Genomic DNA, 17951 nt, shown 5'->3' on the forward strand with positions numbered 1-17951 from the left:
AACGTAAAAACGTCATACAGGGTGAGCGATATGTCCCCGACCCCCCCTCTAACTTTTGAACGAATTGAGCTAGGGAAATGAAACTTTGGAAATGTTCCTATCTCAAAGGGGGCCATCTTTTGAGGGGGTCAAAATTTTGGTCCCCCCCCTCAGAGGGGGACAGGGGCCCCCCATCTTTTTTTTTTTCAAATAGCAACCCCTATCTTGTGATACCTCATTTGAAAGAGCATAAAAAACTAAGAATTTTGGCGTAAACCGCAGATCAATAACTCAATTTTTGACCGAGTTATGATAGGTCAAAGGTCACATTTGACCTATTTTCAAAAAATCATAACTCCGGTTCAAATTATCGTAAAGAAAAAAATAAAACTGGAAAATTTACCAAATTTTGTTCGCTTTTACGTAAGAATTGCAGAAATCACTTCGATGTAATTTTAAGGGGGGGTTCGGACCCCCAAATACGTCAATTCAAAGGTCATTCAATTTTCCCGCGAAATAAGCCAATTTCCTCTGGATTTGCCTCCACATTATCTCAGTAAGGTCAAAATCAGTTCAACATAACGTTAGCAAGTCCCCAAATTTCGGGAAAAGTTAAAAAAACGAAATTTAAGGTGATTAAATTTGACCGTTTATATTTCGTTTTTTTTAACTTTTCCCGAAATTTGGGGACTTGCCAACGTTATGTTGAACTGATTTTGACCTTACTGAGATAATGTGGAGGCAAATCCAGAGGAAATTGGCTTATTTCGCGGGAAAATTGAATGACCTTTGAATTGACGTATTTGGGGGTCCGAACCCCCCCTTAAAATTACATCGAAGTGATTTCTGCAATTCTTACGTAAAAGCGAACAAAATTTGGTAAATTTTCCAGTTTTATTTTTTTCTTTACGATAATTTGAACCGGAGTTATGATTTTTTGAAAATAGGTCAAATGTGACCTTTGACCTATCATAACTCGGTCAAAAATTGAGTTATTGATCTGCGGTTTACGCCAAAATTCTTAGTTTTTTATGCTCTTTCAAATGAGGTATCACAAGATAGGGGTTGCTATTTGAAAAAAAAAAAAATGGGGGGCCCCTGTCCCCCTCTGAGGGGGGGGACCAAAATTTTGACCCCCTCAAAAGATGGCCCCCTTTGAGATAGGAACATTCCCAAAGTTTCATTTCCCTAGCTCAATTCGTTCAAAAGTTAGAGGGGGGGTCGGGGACTTTTCGCTCACCCTGTATGAACCTTTAGGCGTTGCCAAATTTCCTTTGGTAAATCTTGAAGTATCGGGAAACTTTGTGAATATTTATCCTCTTATTTTTCAGATAATTTTGTACGCAATTTCACCTAAAGTTCCTGAAAATTGCAAGGAAAAATATTTTTAACTTTCTTCAAAAATAACTATTTTCTTTGAGGAATTTGGCAATTCTCGAATGTCCATAAGGTTTTTTTCCTCAGCACGGGAGAACAGTGGACGAAAGAGCACGTGCCAGAGATGGAAACGGGGACACGCAGACGCAGAGGATGGATTAAAAGTAAAAAGGGAGATTATGATGACATTTGGTTATTTTGGAGTCCCCAAGCCATCTATATGAGAGGAGATGGGAACAAGTGCTGAAAATATTCCAACTACCGTTGAAAAACACTCTTAAGCTCTGCAGCTCCCATTAATTGTTTCTTTTTTTAAACTTTGTAAGCTCTTGCCAAAGCGCAAGAATACTTGTTTTCCAGTTATATCGTGTGGTGCATGTAAAAATTGGTTTTTTTCCAGGAATATTGCGATGACGGTTTACCGTCAACGAATCTGCGTTGAATTGAGCTTATTTTTAGGACTGCTCGCTTTGAAAAGCACCGGCGCACAATGGATCGAGTCAATAGGAGAGGTCGGACAAAGTTTGGGAACTTTAAACGCCAATAACTCCGTTAATACACAATTTAGAGGTTCTAAAAGTGGTTTTATTTCTTTCCTCTTGAAATTTTAATCTAGAAGCACCCTTAAAGTCTAAAATGTGACGAAATGAACATCGAAATTTGCAGGTTTAGTCAAAAATTGCATGTCTGACCACTCTAATTGACTCAATCCACTGTGCGGCGTTCGATGGAAAATGAATTGATATGACGCAATTGTGTCAGTTGACACATTTTTGTCCCCACTAGGTTGAACATATTTTCAAAATAATTTTAGAATTTTGTGAACTTTTTAACATACTTTTTACAATATTATTAAAATTCTTTAAGAATGTTTTAATGTACTTCAAAAAATATTTTAAAAAATGACGCATCATCTATCTCTTCTATACTATAAGCTCCAAGACCTCCTAATTTTGCGAAACTGGTAACGCTTAGTTCCAGCGTTCTACCGGGCCGATTTTCATGATTTTTGCGGCTATCGACGGGCAATTGCCTCTAGATAAGCCAACTCTTTTCAGATTTTCAAAATGTGGCCCAGGTTTTTTTATATTACGTGGTAAAGTTGCGAATTCTCCCATTTAAACAATGTAAATTTATACTTTTTGTCATAGTTCGTTTGAGCGTTCTACCGGGCCGATTTCCATGATTTTTGCGTAAATCGACGGGTAATTGGCCCTAGATGAGCCCGCTCTATTCAGATTTTGGAAATAGGACCCAGGTTTTTTTACAATCACGTTATAAAAGTGAGTGAATTTTCAGAATGCTCCGAGACCGCTGCCGCTATGCGCGGGAGGATGCGCAGTGGTCGAAGAGGTTGCGCAGTAGCTGGGTAGCCTGCGCATCAGCTCTACACTTATCTACACAAGATTCGCCCCTGATTCCTCAATACGAGCGGTGGCCGAGTCGTCAAAGACGTCGGAAGCGTCCACTATATTCATTGTGTGGGTTCGATTCCCGTCTCCTCAAATTCTTAATTATTACCTGATAATCAATGTTCGTTGTTTTACTGCAATATTTCATCAAGTAGTCATTACAAAACGCGTCCTTTAGACTTCAAAAAAAAATGTTGTTTCTTTATTCATCAAAACCAAAAATTATTTCATTCTAAAAGTAAAGTATACCTCATATCGTAATTTTTTAGGGGAAAAATAAAACTAACACCGATAGGAGGGTAAAAATATGATGGCCATCATTATGCGCTGCGTCCAGTTAAGGGCCGCTCCGATATTACGTGGGGCATTTTGACCAACTGTTGACCTTTATCCCTTGTAAGGCATTCCTGACTCCTTCCTCAGAACTACGTAAGCCTGGCTTGACCCATCACTCCCCCCCCCCCCCCCCCCCCCATTATCAAACAGAAACGGAGGAAGTCAGTAAAGTAGCTAGTTTTCTATTTATTTATTTTTTCAAAATAACACTTTCAAACAAAGAGTAACTTTATGACCTCTTACCCCGGTAAGACTCGGCCAGGTGAGCTTAGGCCCTCCTTCCCCTCCCCCAGCGGCTTACGTAATATTTAAACGGCTTACAAGGTTTCATCATACCATCACAAATTCTGAGTGAGAGATGGTGGTTTTACAAATAGTAAGAAGAAACTACGGCTTCCCAAATGGGGAAGGCAAGAGGCTGTCAAAGCTTCGAACACGATTTAATTTACTCTAAACTTACGTATTGAAAGTAAATCATTAATATAAACTTCGAAGGATTCAGACTTTCAGCGATTCTACCTTTTTCTATTTCACTCGAGAGGTTGCCAGACTGTGCGATAAATGTGAATATTTTACATGGATATGCATTGGGAAAAGTGCTAAAAAAGCAATTTATCTGGCAACAATAGAGTCCGGGAGGGACGAGAGGCTGCCTTCCTGGGAAAACCCATGATTAAGCCTGAAATGTCATTAAAACAATTGATTCCGTTTGAAGCATCAATTGTATACTAGGGGAAAGCTATTTTAAAATAATAACTGTAAATGGACACAGATGCTACAGAGAGGGAAAAAGGAAAGGGAAAGGGAAAGGAAATGAGGATATAATTACTAATATGCAATCAGAGAGAATAAAACAAAAACATCAGAGAAATTTATATGCGATGAAAGTATAAGAAAAAAACACGAGTGGGCTCATTGCAATTCGGAACTCGAACTATACAATCGTTGAGCAGTTTTTAGACCCCTACGCCACCGATAATCTTCTTAAGAGGTAAATATGAACTTTTGCTACTTCAGCAAGTCAAATCGCGGAAGGAGATCCATGGATTGTCTTTTTCCGCCACCCGATGGGATGACGTTCCGGTCAAATGCGTTTTTGAAGAGATGATCAATCCGAATCATCGCTTCATCTCCACACATCTATTCATGTGCAAATGATGACACGCTCCGGCAACAAGGTTCTGTGACGAAATCATGTTTTCCTCCAGAGTCTCCAAAATGTATACATCTTAGTGATCAAATGTCCAATCACTGAGAAAAATGGCTCGCGGAGCGAGCCGAATGTCACTCGCGTAGCGAGTGATCGGGGGTCCAGGGGGCGCAGCCCCTTGGCTGGCCGTTCTGGACGCGCAAAGACGCGCAAAGCGCGTCCAGAACGGCTAGTATAATTTAAGTATGTCCACAGTCAACTTTTAGATTCGAAGAGTATTAGACCGTAGCCCTTTCCCTCTTTTCCAGTCACGAAGTATGAGGTATTAGCTAGGTGAGATTGCATGCGTTAATTAATGTTACTCGATATTGCGTTATGCTAAAATTAGGTACTTGGCTGCAATTTCGAAATATCGCTAGTTGTTCGAAATGAGGATTGTCATGAGGGTTGATGTTAGTTAATAAGGATTAGACAGAAATGCGCAAGCAGAGATAAAAGTAGGTATGACGTATATATGTGTATTCAAATTTGGAGGCCAGATATATGTTGAATTGATGTATACTTATTCGGGTGAATTTTTTGTGTGATGTTTTTCGGCTCTTTAAAAGTACCTCTGGCTAAGTATTTCATCCAAAACTTATTTGTACGCAAAAAAAAAGTTTCTTGAAACAGATAAGCGTAAGCGTCGATAGAAAAAAACTTTGTTATTACAAGGGCCAGAAGGGCCTATTGATCACAAGCGATCGGATTTTTTCTGAGGGGAGGGAGGGGGGCTTCGGCCTCGCCACCCGGATAACTGGACTGAGTTAAGCAGAAAGGAACCAACCCACATTTTGGAAAAAATTGAGCTATAAATGGTTTTGAACTCGATCACTGCTCAGTACTAACTATCGCCAAATATTCAAAGTTTTTGTTGGAGTAAATTTTGCAGAAATTGAACTTGGAGTTTATCTTTTACATCGGAGTCTCATGCAGGACCCAAACTTTAAACCTCTTTTTCTCGGTTCGATCCCGATGTGGCTTGGTTCCTTTCTGTTTAACTCCGGTCAACTAACAATAAGCTCCAACGTTCAAAGAGGAGGAATAGTCGAACGGCGCTCACAAGTTTCTTCTTTCATTTTCAACGATTTTTTTTCGTACAGTTTCATTTAATTTTCCGGGGGCAAAAAGATCACTGATAGGCTTCGAGGAGGAATAAGAACTGCCAATATGGTTTCTATTCGCAAATAAATTGTACGTCTCAAAAAAGGAGGACGGCTTATGGGTGAAATAACTTTCTCTTTGCGTTTCTAAAGTGACAATTTTTTTTTAGTGGAAAAAAATGTATGCTCACATTTGCCACCACATCTGAAGCATTTTTGGTGTGATTTAATTTAAGGGTTTTGAAAATATAAACCACAAAGAACTTTTTTTGAAAAAATATAGAACTCATATTACCTTGGCGGGTTGATCGCTTACAGGTTATCAATACGTAAATCAATTTTTTTCAAATCCTGTACGAACGTTGAAGACCAAACGCAGATGAGATGCTGATGGTTTAAACAGTGGAAGCTTCGACGTGGTACAACATTGACGTCAATGCACTGGTCCAAGCTAGTGCAGGAAAATTCCATTTCCACTGAGTTCTATTTTTACGTAGCAAAAAAAGGTAATGCGTGTTACGATTTTGGTACGTGCTTAATCGCATCCAGAGAATTTTCACATTATAGGAACATGTGAATCACGTAAAACCACGGGAAAGAAATCAAAGAGCCTCCCAAAAAGTGGCCCCTTTTTTGAAACTCGGGGATTTCATTCGTATGTGGCTGAAATGAAACCTTATGGTGAGACAAGCCTCCAGTAAAAATTTTAGCTTGAGCATACGTCTAATTTCCGAGATACAGCGTTGCAAAGTTTGCATATTTAGTCTTTAAAAATTCGCATATTTTCAAGTATCTTATTTTCGAAAACACCTCCATCGGACATTTTATGATATTTTGTGACATTTAACCAACATTTAGTCTTATTATTGAATGCATACATCTATTGATACAATAATACTGCTAATTCTCTTGATACAACGTTGCAAAGTTGACACCAAAGACTTATAAAAAATGCTCAGGTTGGTTAGTTGTTTTATAAAAAGACGAACTTACTGATCACCAAAATATATGTTTTTGGGGTTTAGGTGTAATTTTATAATAAAATACGTCTTCTATATAGGCCTTACCGCGAGCGTAAGCACAGATTCAATGATACAGCGTTGCAAAGTTTATTTATTTGAGCTTTAAAAATGTTTATATTTTGAAGTTGCGTTTAAAGAGCAATTTTCGTGGATCTCGTTTTCGAATTTGAGGAGTAAAATCTACCCACGTGTCATTTGTAGATGTATGTTCGAATCAACAGGGATACTTTGATTGGTGGTGGTACAGCGTTGCCAAGCTAACAACGTTAAACTCTTGAAATTATTATTTATGGTAGTTAAAGATGACGTCTATGAATGTAATACCTGATATCAAGGCAAAATATCGAGGGTTGATGTCAGTTCCGAGTGACAATTGGTATTGGCAAAAATACTATGATCAAGTTTATTAATACTTCTTTTAAAACGATAAATAAATGAGAAATTAAAATAAGGAATCCTCTAAGAATTGATATTTGATTTTTGTTTTTTATAACTTTGCTTTACTTTTTTAATTTTTATTTTATTTTTTTTACATGTTTAATGTTTTTACATTTTTTAAATAACAATTATAATTTTTTTTATTTTTTTCTTCGTTTTTTTTTTCATTTTTTATATTAATTTTTTTTTTTTTGCATGAATTTATCACACATCGGTACAAGTTCTGCCTGCAAATCTATGGACAATGTCTTGACACTCTTGACACTGTCACTAATCTTAAACTTCACCATTAAGAAGAAAAAAAAAGTGCCGCAGGCTACCCAACTGGGGGTATCGGGCTTGACGCACCCGCGGAGCTGAGTCACGTGTAGGCTGCCCCCTTCTGGGGCCGCACTAGATCGGGTGCCTCGAGGGATGAGCGAGACGTAGCTGGTCTGCCCTCCCATCCCTCCAGTTCTCGGCTCCAGAGCCTTGCCGTGGGGTTGCCGCAGGGACAGGTGAATGCCTGGCCTAGGCTTCCCCTGCTAAAAATGTTCCGTGTGGATGATTTCCATGAAGTTGATTTCCATGAAAAAATGACACGGAAAAATGGAACAGGAAATATTTCCATGTGGCTGATTTCCGTGTGGCTGATTTCCATGTGGCTTATTTCCATGAAAATTTTTCATGGAAACGAAATCATTTCCATGAAAATTTGTCATGGAAACGAAATCATTTCCGTGACAATTTTTCATGGAAACAAAACCATTTGCATAAAAATGATCACAAGATGGTTTCAGTACCATCCAAATTGCTCATGGAAATTAAATAAATCTTAGAATCAAGACAAAGGAGACAAGCGTCCCAATGGGAGCACATGATATTTGGACCATGCAGACATGCTCAGTAAAATAGAAAATGAACAAACAACACTCACCAACTTGTTCAAATCTGTAATCCACTGGGTCAGAAAAATCCACTTGAAGACAATAAATCCAAATTTCCGATTAGAACTGGTGCAGGTACGAAGGAACTTTTGAAAACACGATGAGTGCATTGTAAAAATATCTAAAGCACTCTTTAACGTAAGAGAAAAATTAGCACCATGATTTAACAGCTGATCAATACAGAACACCACTCTCAGAAAAGCACTGACACAACACGATTCTTCAGTTTAGTTTTAGAGGAGAAAGCATTTTTCAAAAGATGCGACATCATAGATCCACAGCTTAAATAATTTCACAATTTACTCCGATCATTGATGATATTAAGGTAGCCATCGATTCTCTACCCGACGTTCCTTCCACACATGACAGGAAACATCTACAGGCATAGAGCAAATGGCACTAAGCAGCAATGTACATCTGATAAGGCAAGCTCCTGGAAGTGTCGATCTGCAAAAATACAAAGCGGGAGACAGATCATCAAATTGATCTACCTATCGTTAATGGCCGTCCTTGGAGACAGACAATAAACTACGTAACAATATATCAACCACCTTTTGATAACAGAACGAATTTAAAATGAGAGCAAGACCCTTCCTTATGGAGGGAGGGCCAAGAAACATTTAAAAACGGAACATTTTACTAATTACAGGTCTGAGCCACTGAATAAAATATATTCCACCAGTCAATAAAATTTTAAATTTTGAATGTTGATGGATAACCTGATTGCCAGTATACATTGAGTTGAAACATCTGATACGTAGAGCGGTTCATTCTTATAGAAGCTTTCGTAAGTAGTTTCAGATAGGTACTTTAAAATTAGACACCGGTCAAATGTAGTACAAGAGAGGAAATGGGTGCAACAAAACTTTAATTGTCCTTGATTCTTTTGAAGACACAAGGAAAATGCAGGCAGTATGAGGATGTTTCAACAGACTATCTATAGCACTCGCCTGCAAGAGTTGGGAAGTTTCGACTTGTGATAAAGTCCGCGGATAATAAGATTTGCACTTAGAGAGTGCAACAGAACATCCACCATCTTGATTCTGGTCTTTCCCTTCAATGCGAAATGGATGAAAGATTATCTCCCTTCCCACGGAAGGAGTGGATAGATTTATTAGACGTAGACTCTTCGATCAACTTCGTAACCACGGTTAGGAATAGCACATGGTAGTAAATGCATTCGCAAACCAAGAGAATAGAATTCACGATTACCTTGCTCGTTAGAAAATATCGACTGAATAGTAAATCGGCAAAGAAAATTAAACTCGAGTTACTTGATCAGTATAGCTTGACATGACAAATAATGTGTAATGTAAGTACAAGGTGACAGGCTCATACTTAGGCTTGTCCGTCGTCAGGTGAAAGAGAGATAATTTACCTGTGTTCGATGAAACTGAGTATAGTCAAGTAGACACCGATAATACAATCGATTCTTCGTTAAGAATCATGAAAAGTAGATCAAATTAAGTTTTCATTTTCAAATTAACGGCGTGGCATCAGGCATGGCTTGGCTGGCTGGGTGGATTGAATTGAATTGAACAATGGTCCGGACTCCGGAGTTCCGAGTCCGACTTGGACATCGAACAGTTGGACGAGGGACCATTCCGCGGTTCCGCCTTTTGCCTTTTTATCGAGGTTGCGTATGAAAATGAGTGAAAATCAGCCGCTATATTGATTTAAGAGAGCCAGTTTTTGTATTTTAATCCTTTTGAAAACATTTGCCTGATAATTATTTTGATAATAAATACAACCCTGGAAGTATCGGCAAGGAACGATTATTCCAGGAACTAGGAACATCTTCTTCACAAAAGTTAGGTTATATTTATCTCTCACATCACTTCAAGTAGTTCAAGTAAGTAACTTAATGAATAATTTTTCACTTTCACACCTTTCCTTACTTCAATTCAGCCTGATGGCATTTATCGATTCCAAATATTCAAGTTATAAATTGAGCGCCCAAATAGCTTGCCGACTGTTACCTACTGAGGTACGAGAGCTCATTCACCCGTCAATTTAATACTGACTTAAAGCAAGGCATCCACACTGCTTATCCTCTGCCTCACTCATGAATTGGGTGGCTAATGCATTAGCGAGAACTAAAAACGCATCATCCTTAGACATTTTACCAATCGCACATCTGCAGTGCTGCGGATGTTGCCCTAATTTTATCCCTTCAAGGTACCCACAGTCAAATCATCAGTTTGTGCATGTACCTAAAAGTCGTATAATTTTAAAATACCTCAAGAGCTTATACAAAAATGAACCGCTCTAAGTATCAGATGTTTCAACTCGATGTATACTGGCAATCAGGTTATCCATCAACATTCAAAATTTAAAATTTTATTGACTGGTGGAATGTATTTTATTCAGTGGCTCAGACCTGTAATTAGTAAAATGTTCCGTTTTTAAATGTTTCTTGGCCCTCCCTCCATAAGGAAGGGTCTTGCTCTCATTTTAAATTCGTTCTGTTATCAAAAGGTGGTTGATATATTGTTACGTAGTTTATTGTCTGTCTCCAAGGACGGCCATTAACGATAGGTAGATCAATTTGATGATCTGTCTCCCGCTTTGTATTTTTGCAGATCGACACTTCCAGGAGCTTGCCTTATCAGATGTACATTGCTGCTTAGTGCCATTTGCTCTATGCCTGTAGATGTTTCCTGTCATGTGTGGAAGGAACGTCGGGTAGAGAATCGATGGCTACCTTAATATCATCAATGATCGGAGTAAATTGTGAAATTATTTAAGCTGTGGATCTATGATGTCGCATCTTTTGAAAAATGCTTTCTCCTCTAAAACTAAACTGAAGAATCGTGTTGTGTCAGTGCTTTTCTGAGAGTGGTGTTCTGTATTGATCAGCTGTTAAATCATGGTGCTAATTTTTCTCTTACGTTAAAGAGTGCTTTAGATATTTTTACAATGCACTCATCGTGTTTTCAAAAGTTCCTTCGTACCTGCACCAGTTCTAATCGGAAATTTGGATTTATTGTCTTCAAGTGGATTTTTCTGACCCAGTGGATTACAGATTTGAACAAGTTGGTGAGTGTTGTTTGTTCATTTTCTATTTTATTGAGTATGTCTGCATGACAGATGTCATCCATTATTACTTTGCATGATGCATCTTTAGCTGAAAGATTCTCTTTACACATGCCTAGTGGAAGATACATGTGTGTTTAGAACTGCTAATATGCGAACTTTGAAAAACTACGCTGCTATGATATAGAAAATCCTACAAGTCCAAGAAGGTCTATGCGCTGATATTAATTACATACTGACATATACCCGTCAAACAAGTTCCCATGGCCGTCATAGATGGCCTGCCCACAAAGTATGTCTGAAAGGGTGGCCCTAATTTTCATCAAGGAGCTTTGAGTACACCATGTACTTTTTAAAATTATTGTGCTTATTATATTGCTTTCACTTGAGTGTAGATGTAAGTACACACTAAGCTTTTATCCATCATACATTTTCGCACATTTCTTTAATTATTGAGCTTCATAAAATTTCAGGTACTTGATTTTCAGGGGCTGAGATCGAAATCATATCATTAAAAAAAATTGGTTCCAGCAATTCTTTTCAAATTCTTTACAAAAAAATTTAGAGGATTTAATAACTGAAGATAAAAACATAACATGCTAAACACTACCTTCTGATGAAAAAGTACTTAAGTGATGACCAAAATTGAGACTTTTTTCGATCACCCTGATATGGGGATCTTCTTCACCTCCTTTCTAAACATACGCCTGAGAAGAAAAAATTTGACTGCTAATGCAACCCGCAACAATGATCGTATAGCTCTTCTTTCGGTTTTTTCCTTTTTCCCTTCATCTCCCCCCCCCCCCTTCCAAAACTTAAGATTCTTCCTTTTCATGTCATAATGAGCCCATAGCACAGAAGTTTTCAAAAATGATTGGAATTCACGAAATTTCATTTTATGAAGTTACATATAAAATCTTGCATCTCTGGTTTGAACCGTATACCGAGTATAATTCCTTGGCGCGCACCTTGCGGAGCGCCTTCAACATCGTAGTTATGCTTCAAACGCGACACTCACGCTCCGATGTGTAATTTTCGCATGTTGCGCATGTCGGAGCGTATGTCCAGTTTAGAATTGCCCAAAAATTGAAAGATTTTAAAGCCGCGAAATTCATGTTTAAATCCGCAATTTTTATTTCCATGCCGAACTGAGAAGGGGATTTTTAATTCCATGAAGGCTTGATGGAAATGACTTGGTTTCCGTGTGAGTTGCATGGAAGTGTCATGAGTTCCATGTCGAGCTCACAAGGAAATATTTTCATTTCCATGAAGACTTGATGGAAATGACTTGGTTTCCGTGTGAGTTGCATGGAAACGTTATGATTTCCATGTCGAGCTCACAAGGAAATGTTTTCATTTCCATGACGGCTTGATGGAAATGACTTGGTTTCCATGTGAGTTTCATGGAAACGTTATGATTTCCATGTCGAAGGACATGGAAGTCAGACGATTTCCATGAAATCACATGGAAATCGGGTCATTTCCACGTGAATCCACATGGAACATTTTTAGCAGGGTCCCTCCTAAGCCCTAGACCACTGGTACAATGATGGCCCCGGCAGATCGGTCCAGTGGAACGGGGGGGCCCTCCCTCGCGTGGGGGACCTGAGGGGAGTCGGCTTCACCGGGGCCGGGTCCGGGGACTGCCGTTCGAAGAGTGCCCTTGGGACATCCGACGGGAGGATAGAGCGCCCGATGGGCCACAATTGAAACGGGGTGTGGCCTGGAGGGGTCGTTTAGTGGGTACGGAATGCTGTGGCGTATTCTACCCCCACATAACCGGGAATAATAAGGCTACGCCTATAGAAAGGACACTCTCGCAGATTTCGTGACGAAGAAGAAGAACAGGGACCTGGAGCTCTTGAGCTGGAGCTGGCGGGTATTGTTTACATTCGGAAATGAAAATGGCGGCGGTAGCCAACTGTAACACTCTAACTGTAGCTGATCACATTTGATTTTATCAGTCATCTGGCCAGCATAAGCACGACGAGGCTGTGGAAATCGTTTTCGTTACATTAATTTTGATACTTAAACTCTTTTACTCCGTGGCAGTGACTTCTACACTTGCAAAACATTAGACTCTTCTTTGGCACCACTGATTACATTTGGCAACCCTGCAATTGGCTGGGCCCTCCCTACTATTTCATTTGACAACCTTGCAAAGAGCTGGCGGGTTCAGAAAAGTATAGGGCAACGGGACCTAACCAAACCTGGACACAGCAGGCGAGAGTCACAACGGCCGCTTACGCGAGTGTCCCTTCTATTGGCGTTAGCTTTATTATTCTATGACCGGATTTCACCTCACAGCGGTCGCCATGGGTCGGCTAGGGGTCGCCTTGGCGGCTCTTCGCCGGCTGGCGGCCGCCGCTGCCGTTCCGGTATCCGATGGGCCCCTTTTATGGGGGGCGCTCCGGCGACCCCCATGAAGGGGGCACTTGTACGGATTTTTCCCCTCACCAAAAAAAAAAAAAAAAAAAGAAAAAACAAATAAATGATTAAATGAACACTAAAGGAACAAGAACGGATGCAATGGATGAACGCATTATTTTTTCAAGGCGTAATAAATGTATTCTCTAGATCAAGATTAATTTATACTTAAAAAAACTCGAAATATTCTGTATTCTATGTTTATTTTGTAATTTTTCTTAACAAAAGGTCGAATTGGCAACTATGGCGAGGCAGAATTTGTTGGATTTTGAAAGAAACGCTGATGATGAGTATTCCATTAAGCATGACAAAGTCTCTTGAATTTGATTTTGAAATCAGATTATTATTTTTGGAAGTATCCTAATTTTAAAATTATTTTATGTATAAGTGTTGAAAGAAAACAAAAAAATAGGCAGCAGTGTAATTTTTCATACCAATTGTCATCTAGTTCTAACTAGAGTCCTAACATTTTGCTTTAAAATACCGAGACATGTTTGATCGAAGTTTTTTTTTTTTAATAAAAAAGCAATAGAAAAGACATGTTCAGAGGTATAAGATGTAAACTTTGCAACGCTGTGCTACTGGAAATTATTGTAGCCTTACATCAATGCACTATGCATCCACGAGTATCACTAGGGGTTAATTTCGTGCCACAAAATACAATTGGACATTCACTAAAATTGGTTTTTAAATAAGAAACTCAAAAATATGAGTATTTTTAAAGCTCAGAAAGGTAAACTTTGCAACGTTTCACTACCTAAACAGGGGTCATACATAAGCTGAAACTTTTACTGGAGACTTGCTTTATCATTATGCTTCATTTACGCTTTGTTTCAGTATTGTAAAGTTCACTCTCATGTTAGTTTTAGGAAGATAATATTTGAAAATATGAAGATTTGTAAAGCTTAAATATGCAAACTTTGCAACGTTGTATCTCCGAAACCAGACGTATACTCAAGCTAAAATTTTTACTGGAGTCTTGGGTCATCATAAGGTTTCGTTTAGGCCACATTTGAATGAAATCCCCGAGTTTCACGAAAGGGGCCAAAAAAGGCCCTTTTTTTGGGAGGCTCTTTGTTCAAAATCCAAGCCTGCTTACCTGCTTTGTAACACGCTATTTCACATTTCCCGCGTCCGCAGGCAGCTTGGTCCATTCGCCGGCGACAAAGTTTGCACAGAGAGAGGAATGAGAAAATCTGATTTGAATAAACAAACAATTTCGCAAACTTTTTCGAGTGTGTGATTTCAATCGTTTTCAAGCTTTTATTTTCTTCTTATTTTTTTGTTTTGCAAAAAAAAGTCCTGAATGTATTAAAATTCTTCGTGGAGAATATTTTTAACAGTTCACGGGATTGTTTGTTAATTCATGTTAGGTTTTCTCAAGTATCTCTGTGGACAAACCTAAGAAAAACTGCCCGCAAACGCGGCATTTTGAAAAAAAAAAAACGTAACAAATTACGCAAATCGCACGCTTAGGAGTGGAATTCAGACATATGATGTGCCCGATGTGTTTTTCGAGCGATTTCACGTATGAAGAGTATTCATTTGGCTGTATCTCTCACTATGTATATCAGATAATTATAAAAGAAAAACACATGCTCTTCGGATGGAAGGAGCATCTGAGCACCTTAAGCAAGGGTGCATAGCTGTCCTCTTGAGGTGGGTTGCGTTGTAAGAATGGAATGGACTGTAGGGTAGGTGGGGGTAAGAGTACGCACGGGGCAAAAGTACGCACCGCACTTTTTTCGCTCGCTTTGTTTGAATTTGTGATGACACCGGGTGTTCGTTGTTGGCAACGTTGAGTTTCACTTGTTGACGAAGTTTTGTGCAGATCGGACGTGTTTCCACGGAATTATGAGGAAAGTTCACTTTTCATGAAAAAAAGATCGATTTTTTTTAAAATTGAATTGTCTGTTGTGAGTAGAATAGTTGATGGAAAAAATCGGACAAGCACCATATCAAAGTGTTATAGTGTTGGCTTTAATAATCCGTGGTTGTTTTCACACCTCGGGCCTTGGGCTCGAAGTTTTAGGTTATGTTGTCCAATGTTTACAAATGGGGCAAGAGTACGCAGCCAGAATGGGGCAAAAGTACGCGCCCAAAAGTGGGGCGTAGTGGGGGAGGGGGGGTATAGGAACTTTAAAATAGAAGATGTAGGCAACTTAATAAGTATCATAATAAATTTTTATGTTCCTTTGTTTAGTTTGGGCAATTAAACTTTTTTATTTTCCTGTTTTAAAAAAATTTACTTCGAAAATTTTTTGGGAGCTTTTGGAGACTGAATTATTTTTTTTTTTCATAGTAAAAGTGGTTAGGCACTATTAGAACCCTTTGCGACCAGTTTCAGTCGTTTTCCGTTATTTATCAGCGATTTTGAGCCCGGGAGACGTTTTTTGAAAAAAAATTTCACCTGCGTACTTTTACCCCATGAAATGGGGCAAAAGTACCTACGCATTTTCAAATTTTTTTAAAAAATTCGTCACGACCATGGATTTTATTTCTAAATTCGGACAACGCAGGAAATTTGTGCGCGAGGGCTTGTAGTAGATGCCTGGCCACTTTTCCCGCCTTAAAAGTCGATTCGGTCACGGAAATACGGAACAAGTTGGTTTTTGCAATCGCTAGCGATAGCAATATTCGTCATGGGAACTTTTGCTTCTGGGATATGAAAATGTTAAGGTACAGTTCGTTTGTAGTATCTTCAGAATTGAAGGGGCTATGTAATTTTGTGTCGACATCTCTTTTTTAACATTTTTAATTTTTTTTCTTTGCATACAAGAAAGCTGTTATTCACCAATTATTTATTTTCGTTGGATTATGTATGGTTTTCGGAAGTTAACGCATATTTAACTTTCAGTTTCGTTTTTTCGGCGTAAAGTATGATATTTCTACTCTACGCATATGCCCGAATACGCATCATAAGTGACCTATGTGCTTCCTAAGTTGCCATTTTTTTCATTCAAATAGATGTAACTGAAATGTTAGATGTGTATACTAGGGTGAATTCAAATAAGGGTCAAATTCCAGGTTCAATTTCCTCCCAAAATTTTTTTGTGAATTTTTGGGCAAACCAACCTTTATTTTGACTCTCATTAGGTGTAGACTTAGGAAATATAGCTCGTTGAGCTTAATAGTTATGCTTAAACCCGAATTTCCACCGTCACGTGTATCACCTCCCAAAATTTGCTCTAATTTTGCCTGACTTCCCAAATTTTCATCTCAGAGGTGACATATAATACTTTTAATTGAAAATTGAACGCAATTGTCATAAAAGCATCGTCGAGCACTAAATTAAAGTATAATTGAAAACATGTAACCCTTTCATATCTTACAGAACCAAAAAAATTCATCCGTCATGAAAGATATCTGGAGCTTATTCTGCTTATCTTTTAGACAGTTCCGTCTGTTTATCCTACTGTTTTTCTTTAACACGAGAAGAAGCTTTTATTTCTTGGAATATTGCAATACAAAATTGATCAAAAACATCGAATTTTAAAACTTCAAGTGGGCGTGTACCCGCTGAAGTGGAGGTAAAGCCAGGAAAAGTTTGAGGAATTGCATTAACATATCAATTACACTGGTCAACGTTTTTTTTTTTTTTTGATTTTCCGAAGATTTGCCAACGGTTTCGGAGTAGATTTTTGGCGCTGATTCCGAAGATCACCTCCATTTACCTGTATCAGTGCGACTTATCCCGGGAAAGTTCGGAATTTTTCCGGAGAAATCGGAATTTTCCTTAAAAATCTAGCTTTTCCAGCAGAGTCAATCTTCCGGGAGAATCTGTGCACGATGGAAAAAACCTAGGAATTTTTCGATTACGTAGCCTAAGACACATAAGAAACCATGTATTGCACCCCTATTAAAATCTCCTTTCTTTTCCTAATGCCAAGGTTTTCCGGTCCAGTTTCATTAAAATCAATTAATTAGTTACTGAGATAGCATTTTAGGCAACGTCCGCCATCTTGGATTTTCGAATTTTGAAAATTCGACTAAGAATTCGAGTTTCCTATTCAAAAATACCCCCGGGTACCAAGTTTCGCGTAAATCGATTGATTAGGCGCTGAGATAGCATTTTAGGTCATGTCCGCCATCTTGGATTTTCGAATTCCAAAAATTCGACTAAAAATTCAAGTTTCCCATTGAAAAATACCCCCGCGTACCAAATTTCACTTAAATCGGTCGGAAAGAGCGCCTACAGGGCTTAAACAAAGAAGCCTCAGTTGATTAGGCGCTGCGATAGCATTTTAGGCAATTTCCGCCATCTTGGATTTTCGAATTTTCAAAATTCGACTAAAAATTCGAGTTCCCCATTGAAAAATACCCCCGGTAACTGAGTTTCACTTAAATCGGTAGGAAAGAGCGCCTACAGGGCTTAAATAAGCAAGTCTCAGTTGTAACAGTTTTCCACTCTGTCCCACTGAACTGGGACATGGGACAGGATGGAAACATATGGGACAGGATGGAATAAGCTGTTTTTTAAGCGTATCTCTAACAATAAAGACAATTTTGGTGTTTTTTTTCACGGAATATTTAGTAGCACGTCCTAGAGGATCGGAATAAGAGAAAATTTTCCCTTACGCACACTTTGAAAGTATTTTACGAGCTGATATTAGTGTGTGTGTGTATGCTTGACGCCCTGTTAGTTATCGTGTATAGCATTCTGTTTGGCATCATTAATGGCGTTAATCTTGCACAAAAATTTGCGA

General features: G+C 38.7%; 1 protein-coding gene across 1 annotated transcript in view; it reads left to right on the forward strand.

Moving 5' to 3' along the window:
* The window catches only part of LOC109031279 (uncharacterized), a 137259-nt gene that overhangs the window by 54382 nt on the left and 64926 nt on the right, over positions 1-17951 (forward strand). The gene's annotated exons all lie outside the window — the stretch shown is intronic.

This window comes from Bemisia tabaci, chromosome 4, assembly GCF_918797505.1.
Source record: "Bemisia tabaci chromosome 4, PGI_BMITA_v3".
Classification (NCBI taxonomy): domain Eukaryota; kingdom Metazoa; phylum Arthropoda; class Insecta; order Hemiptera; family Aleyrodidae; genus Bemisia; species Bemisia tabaci.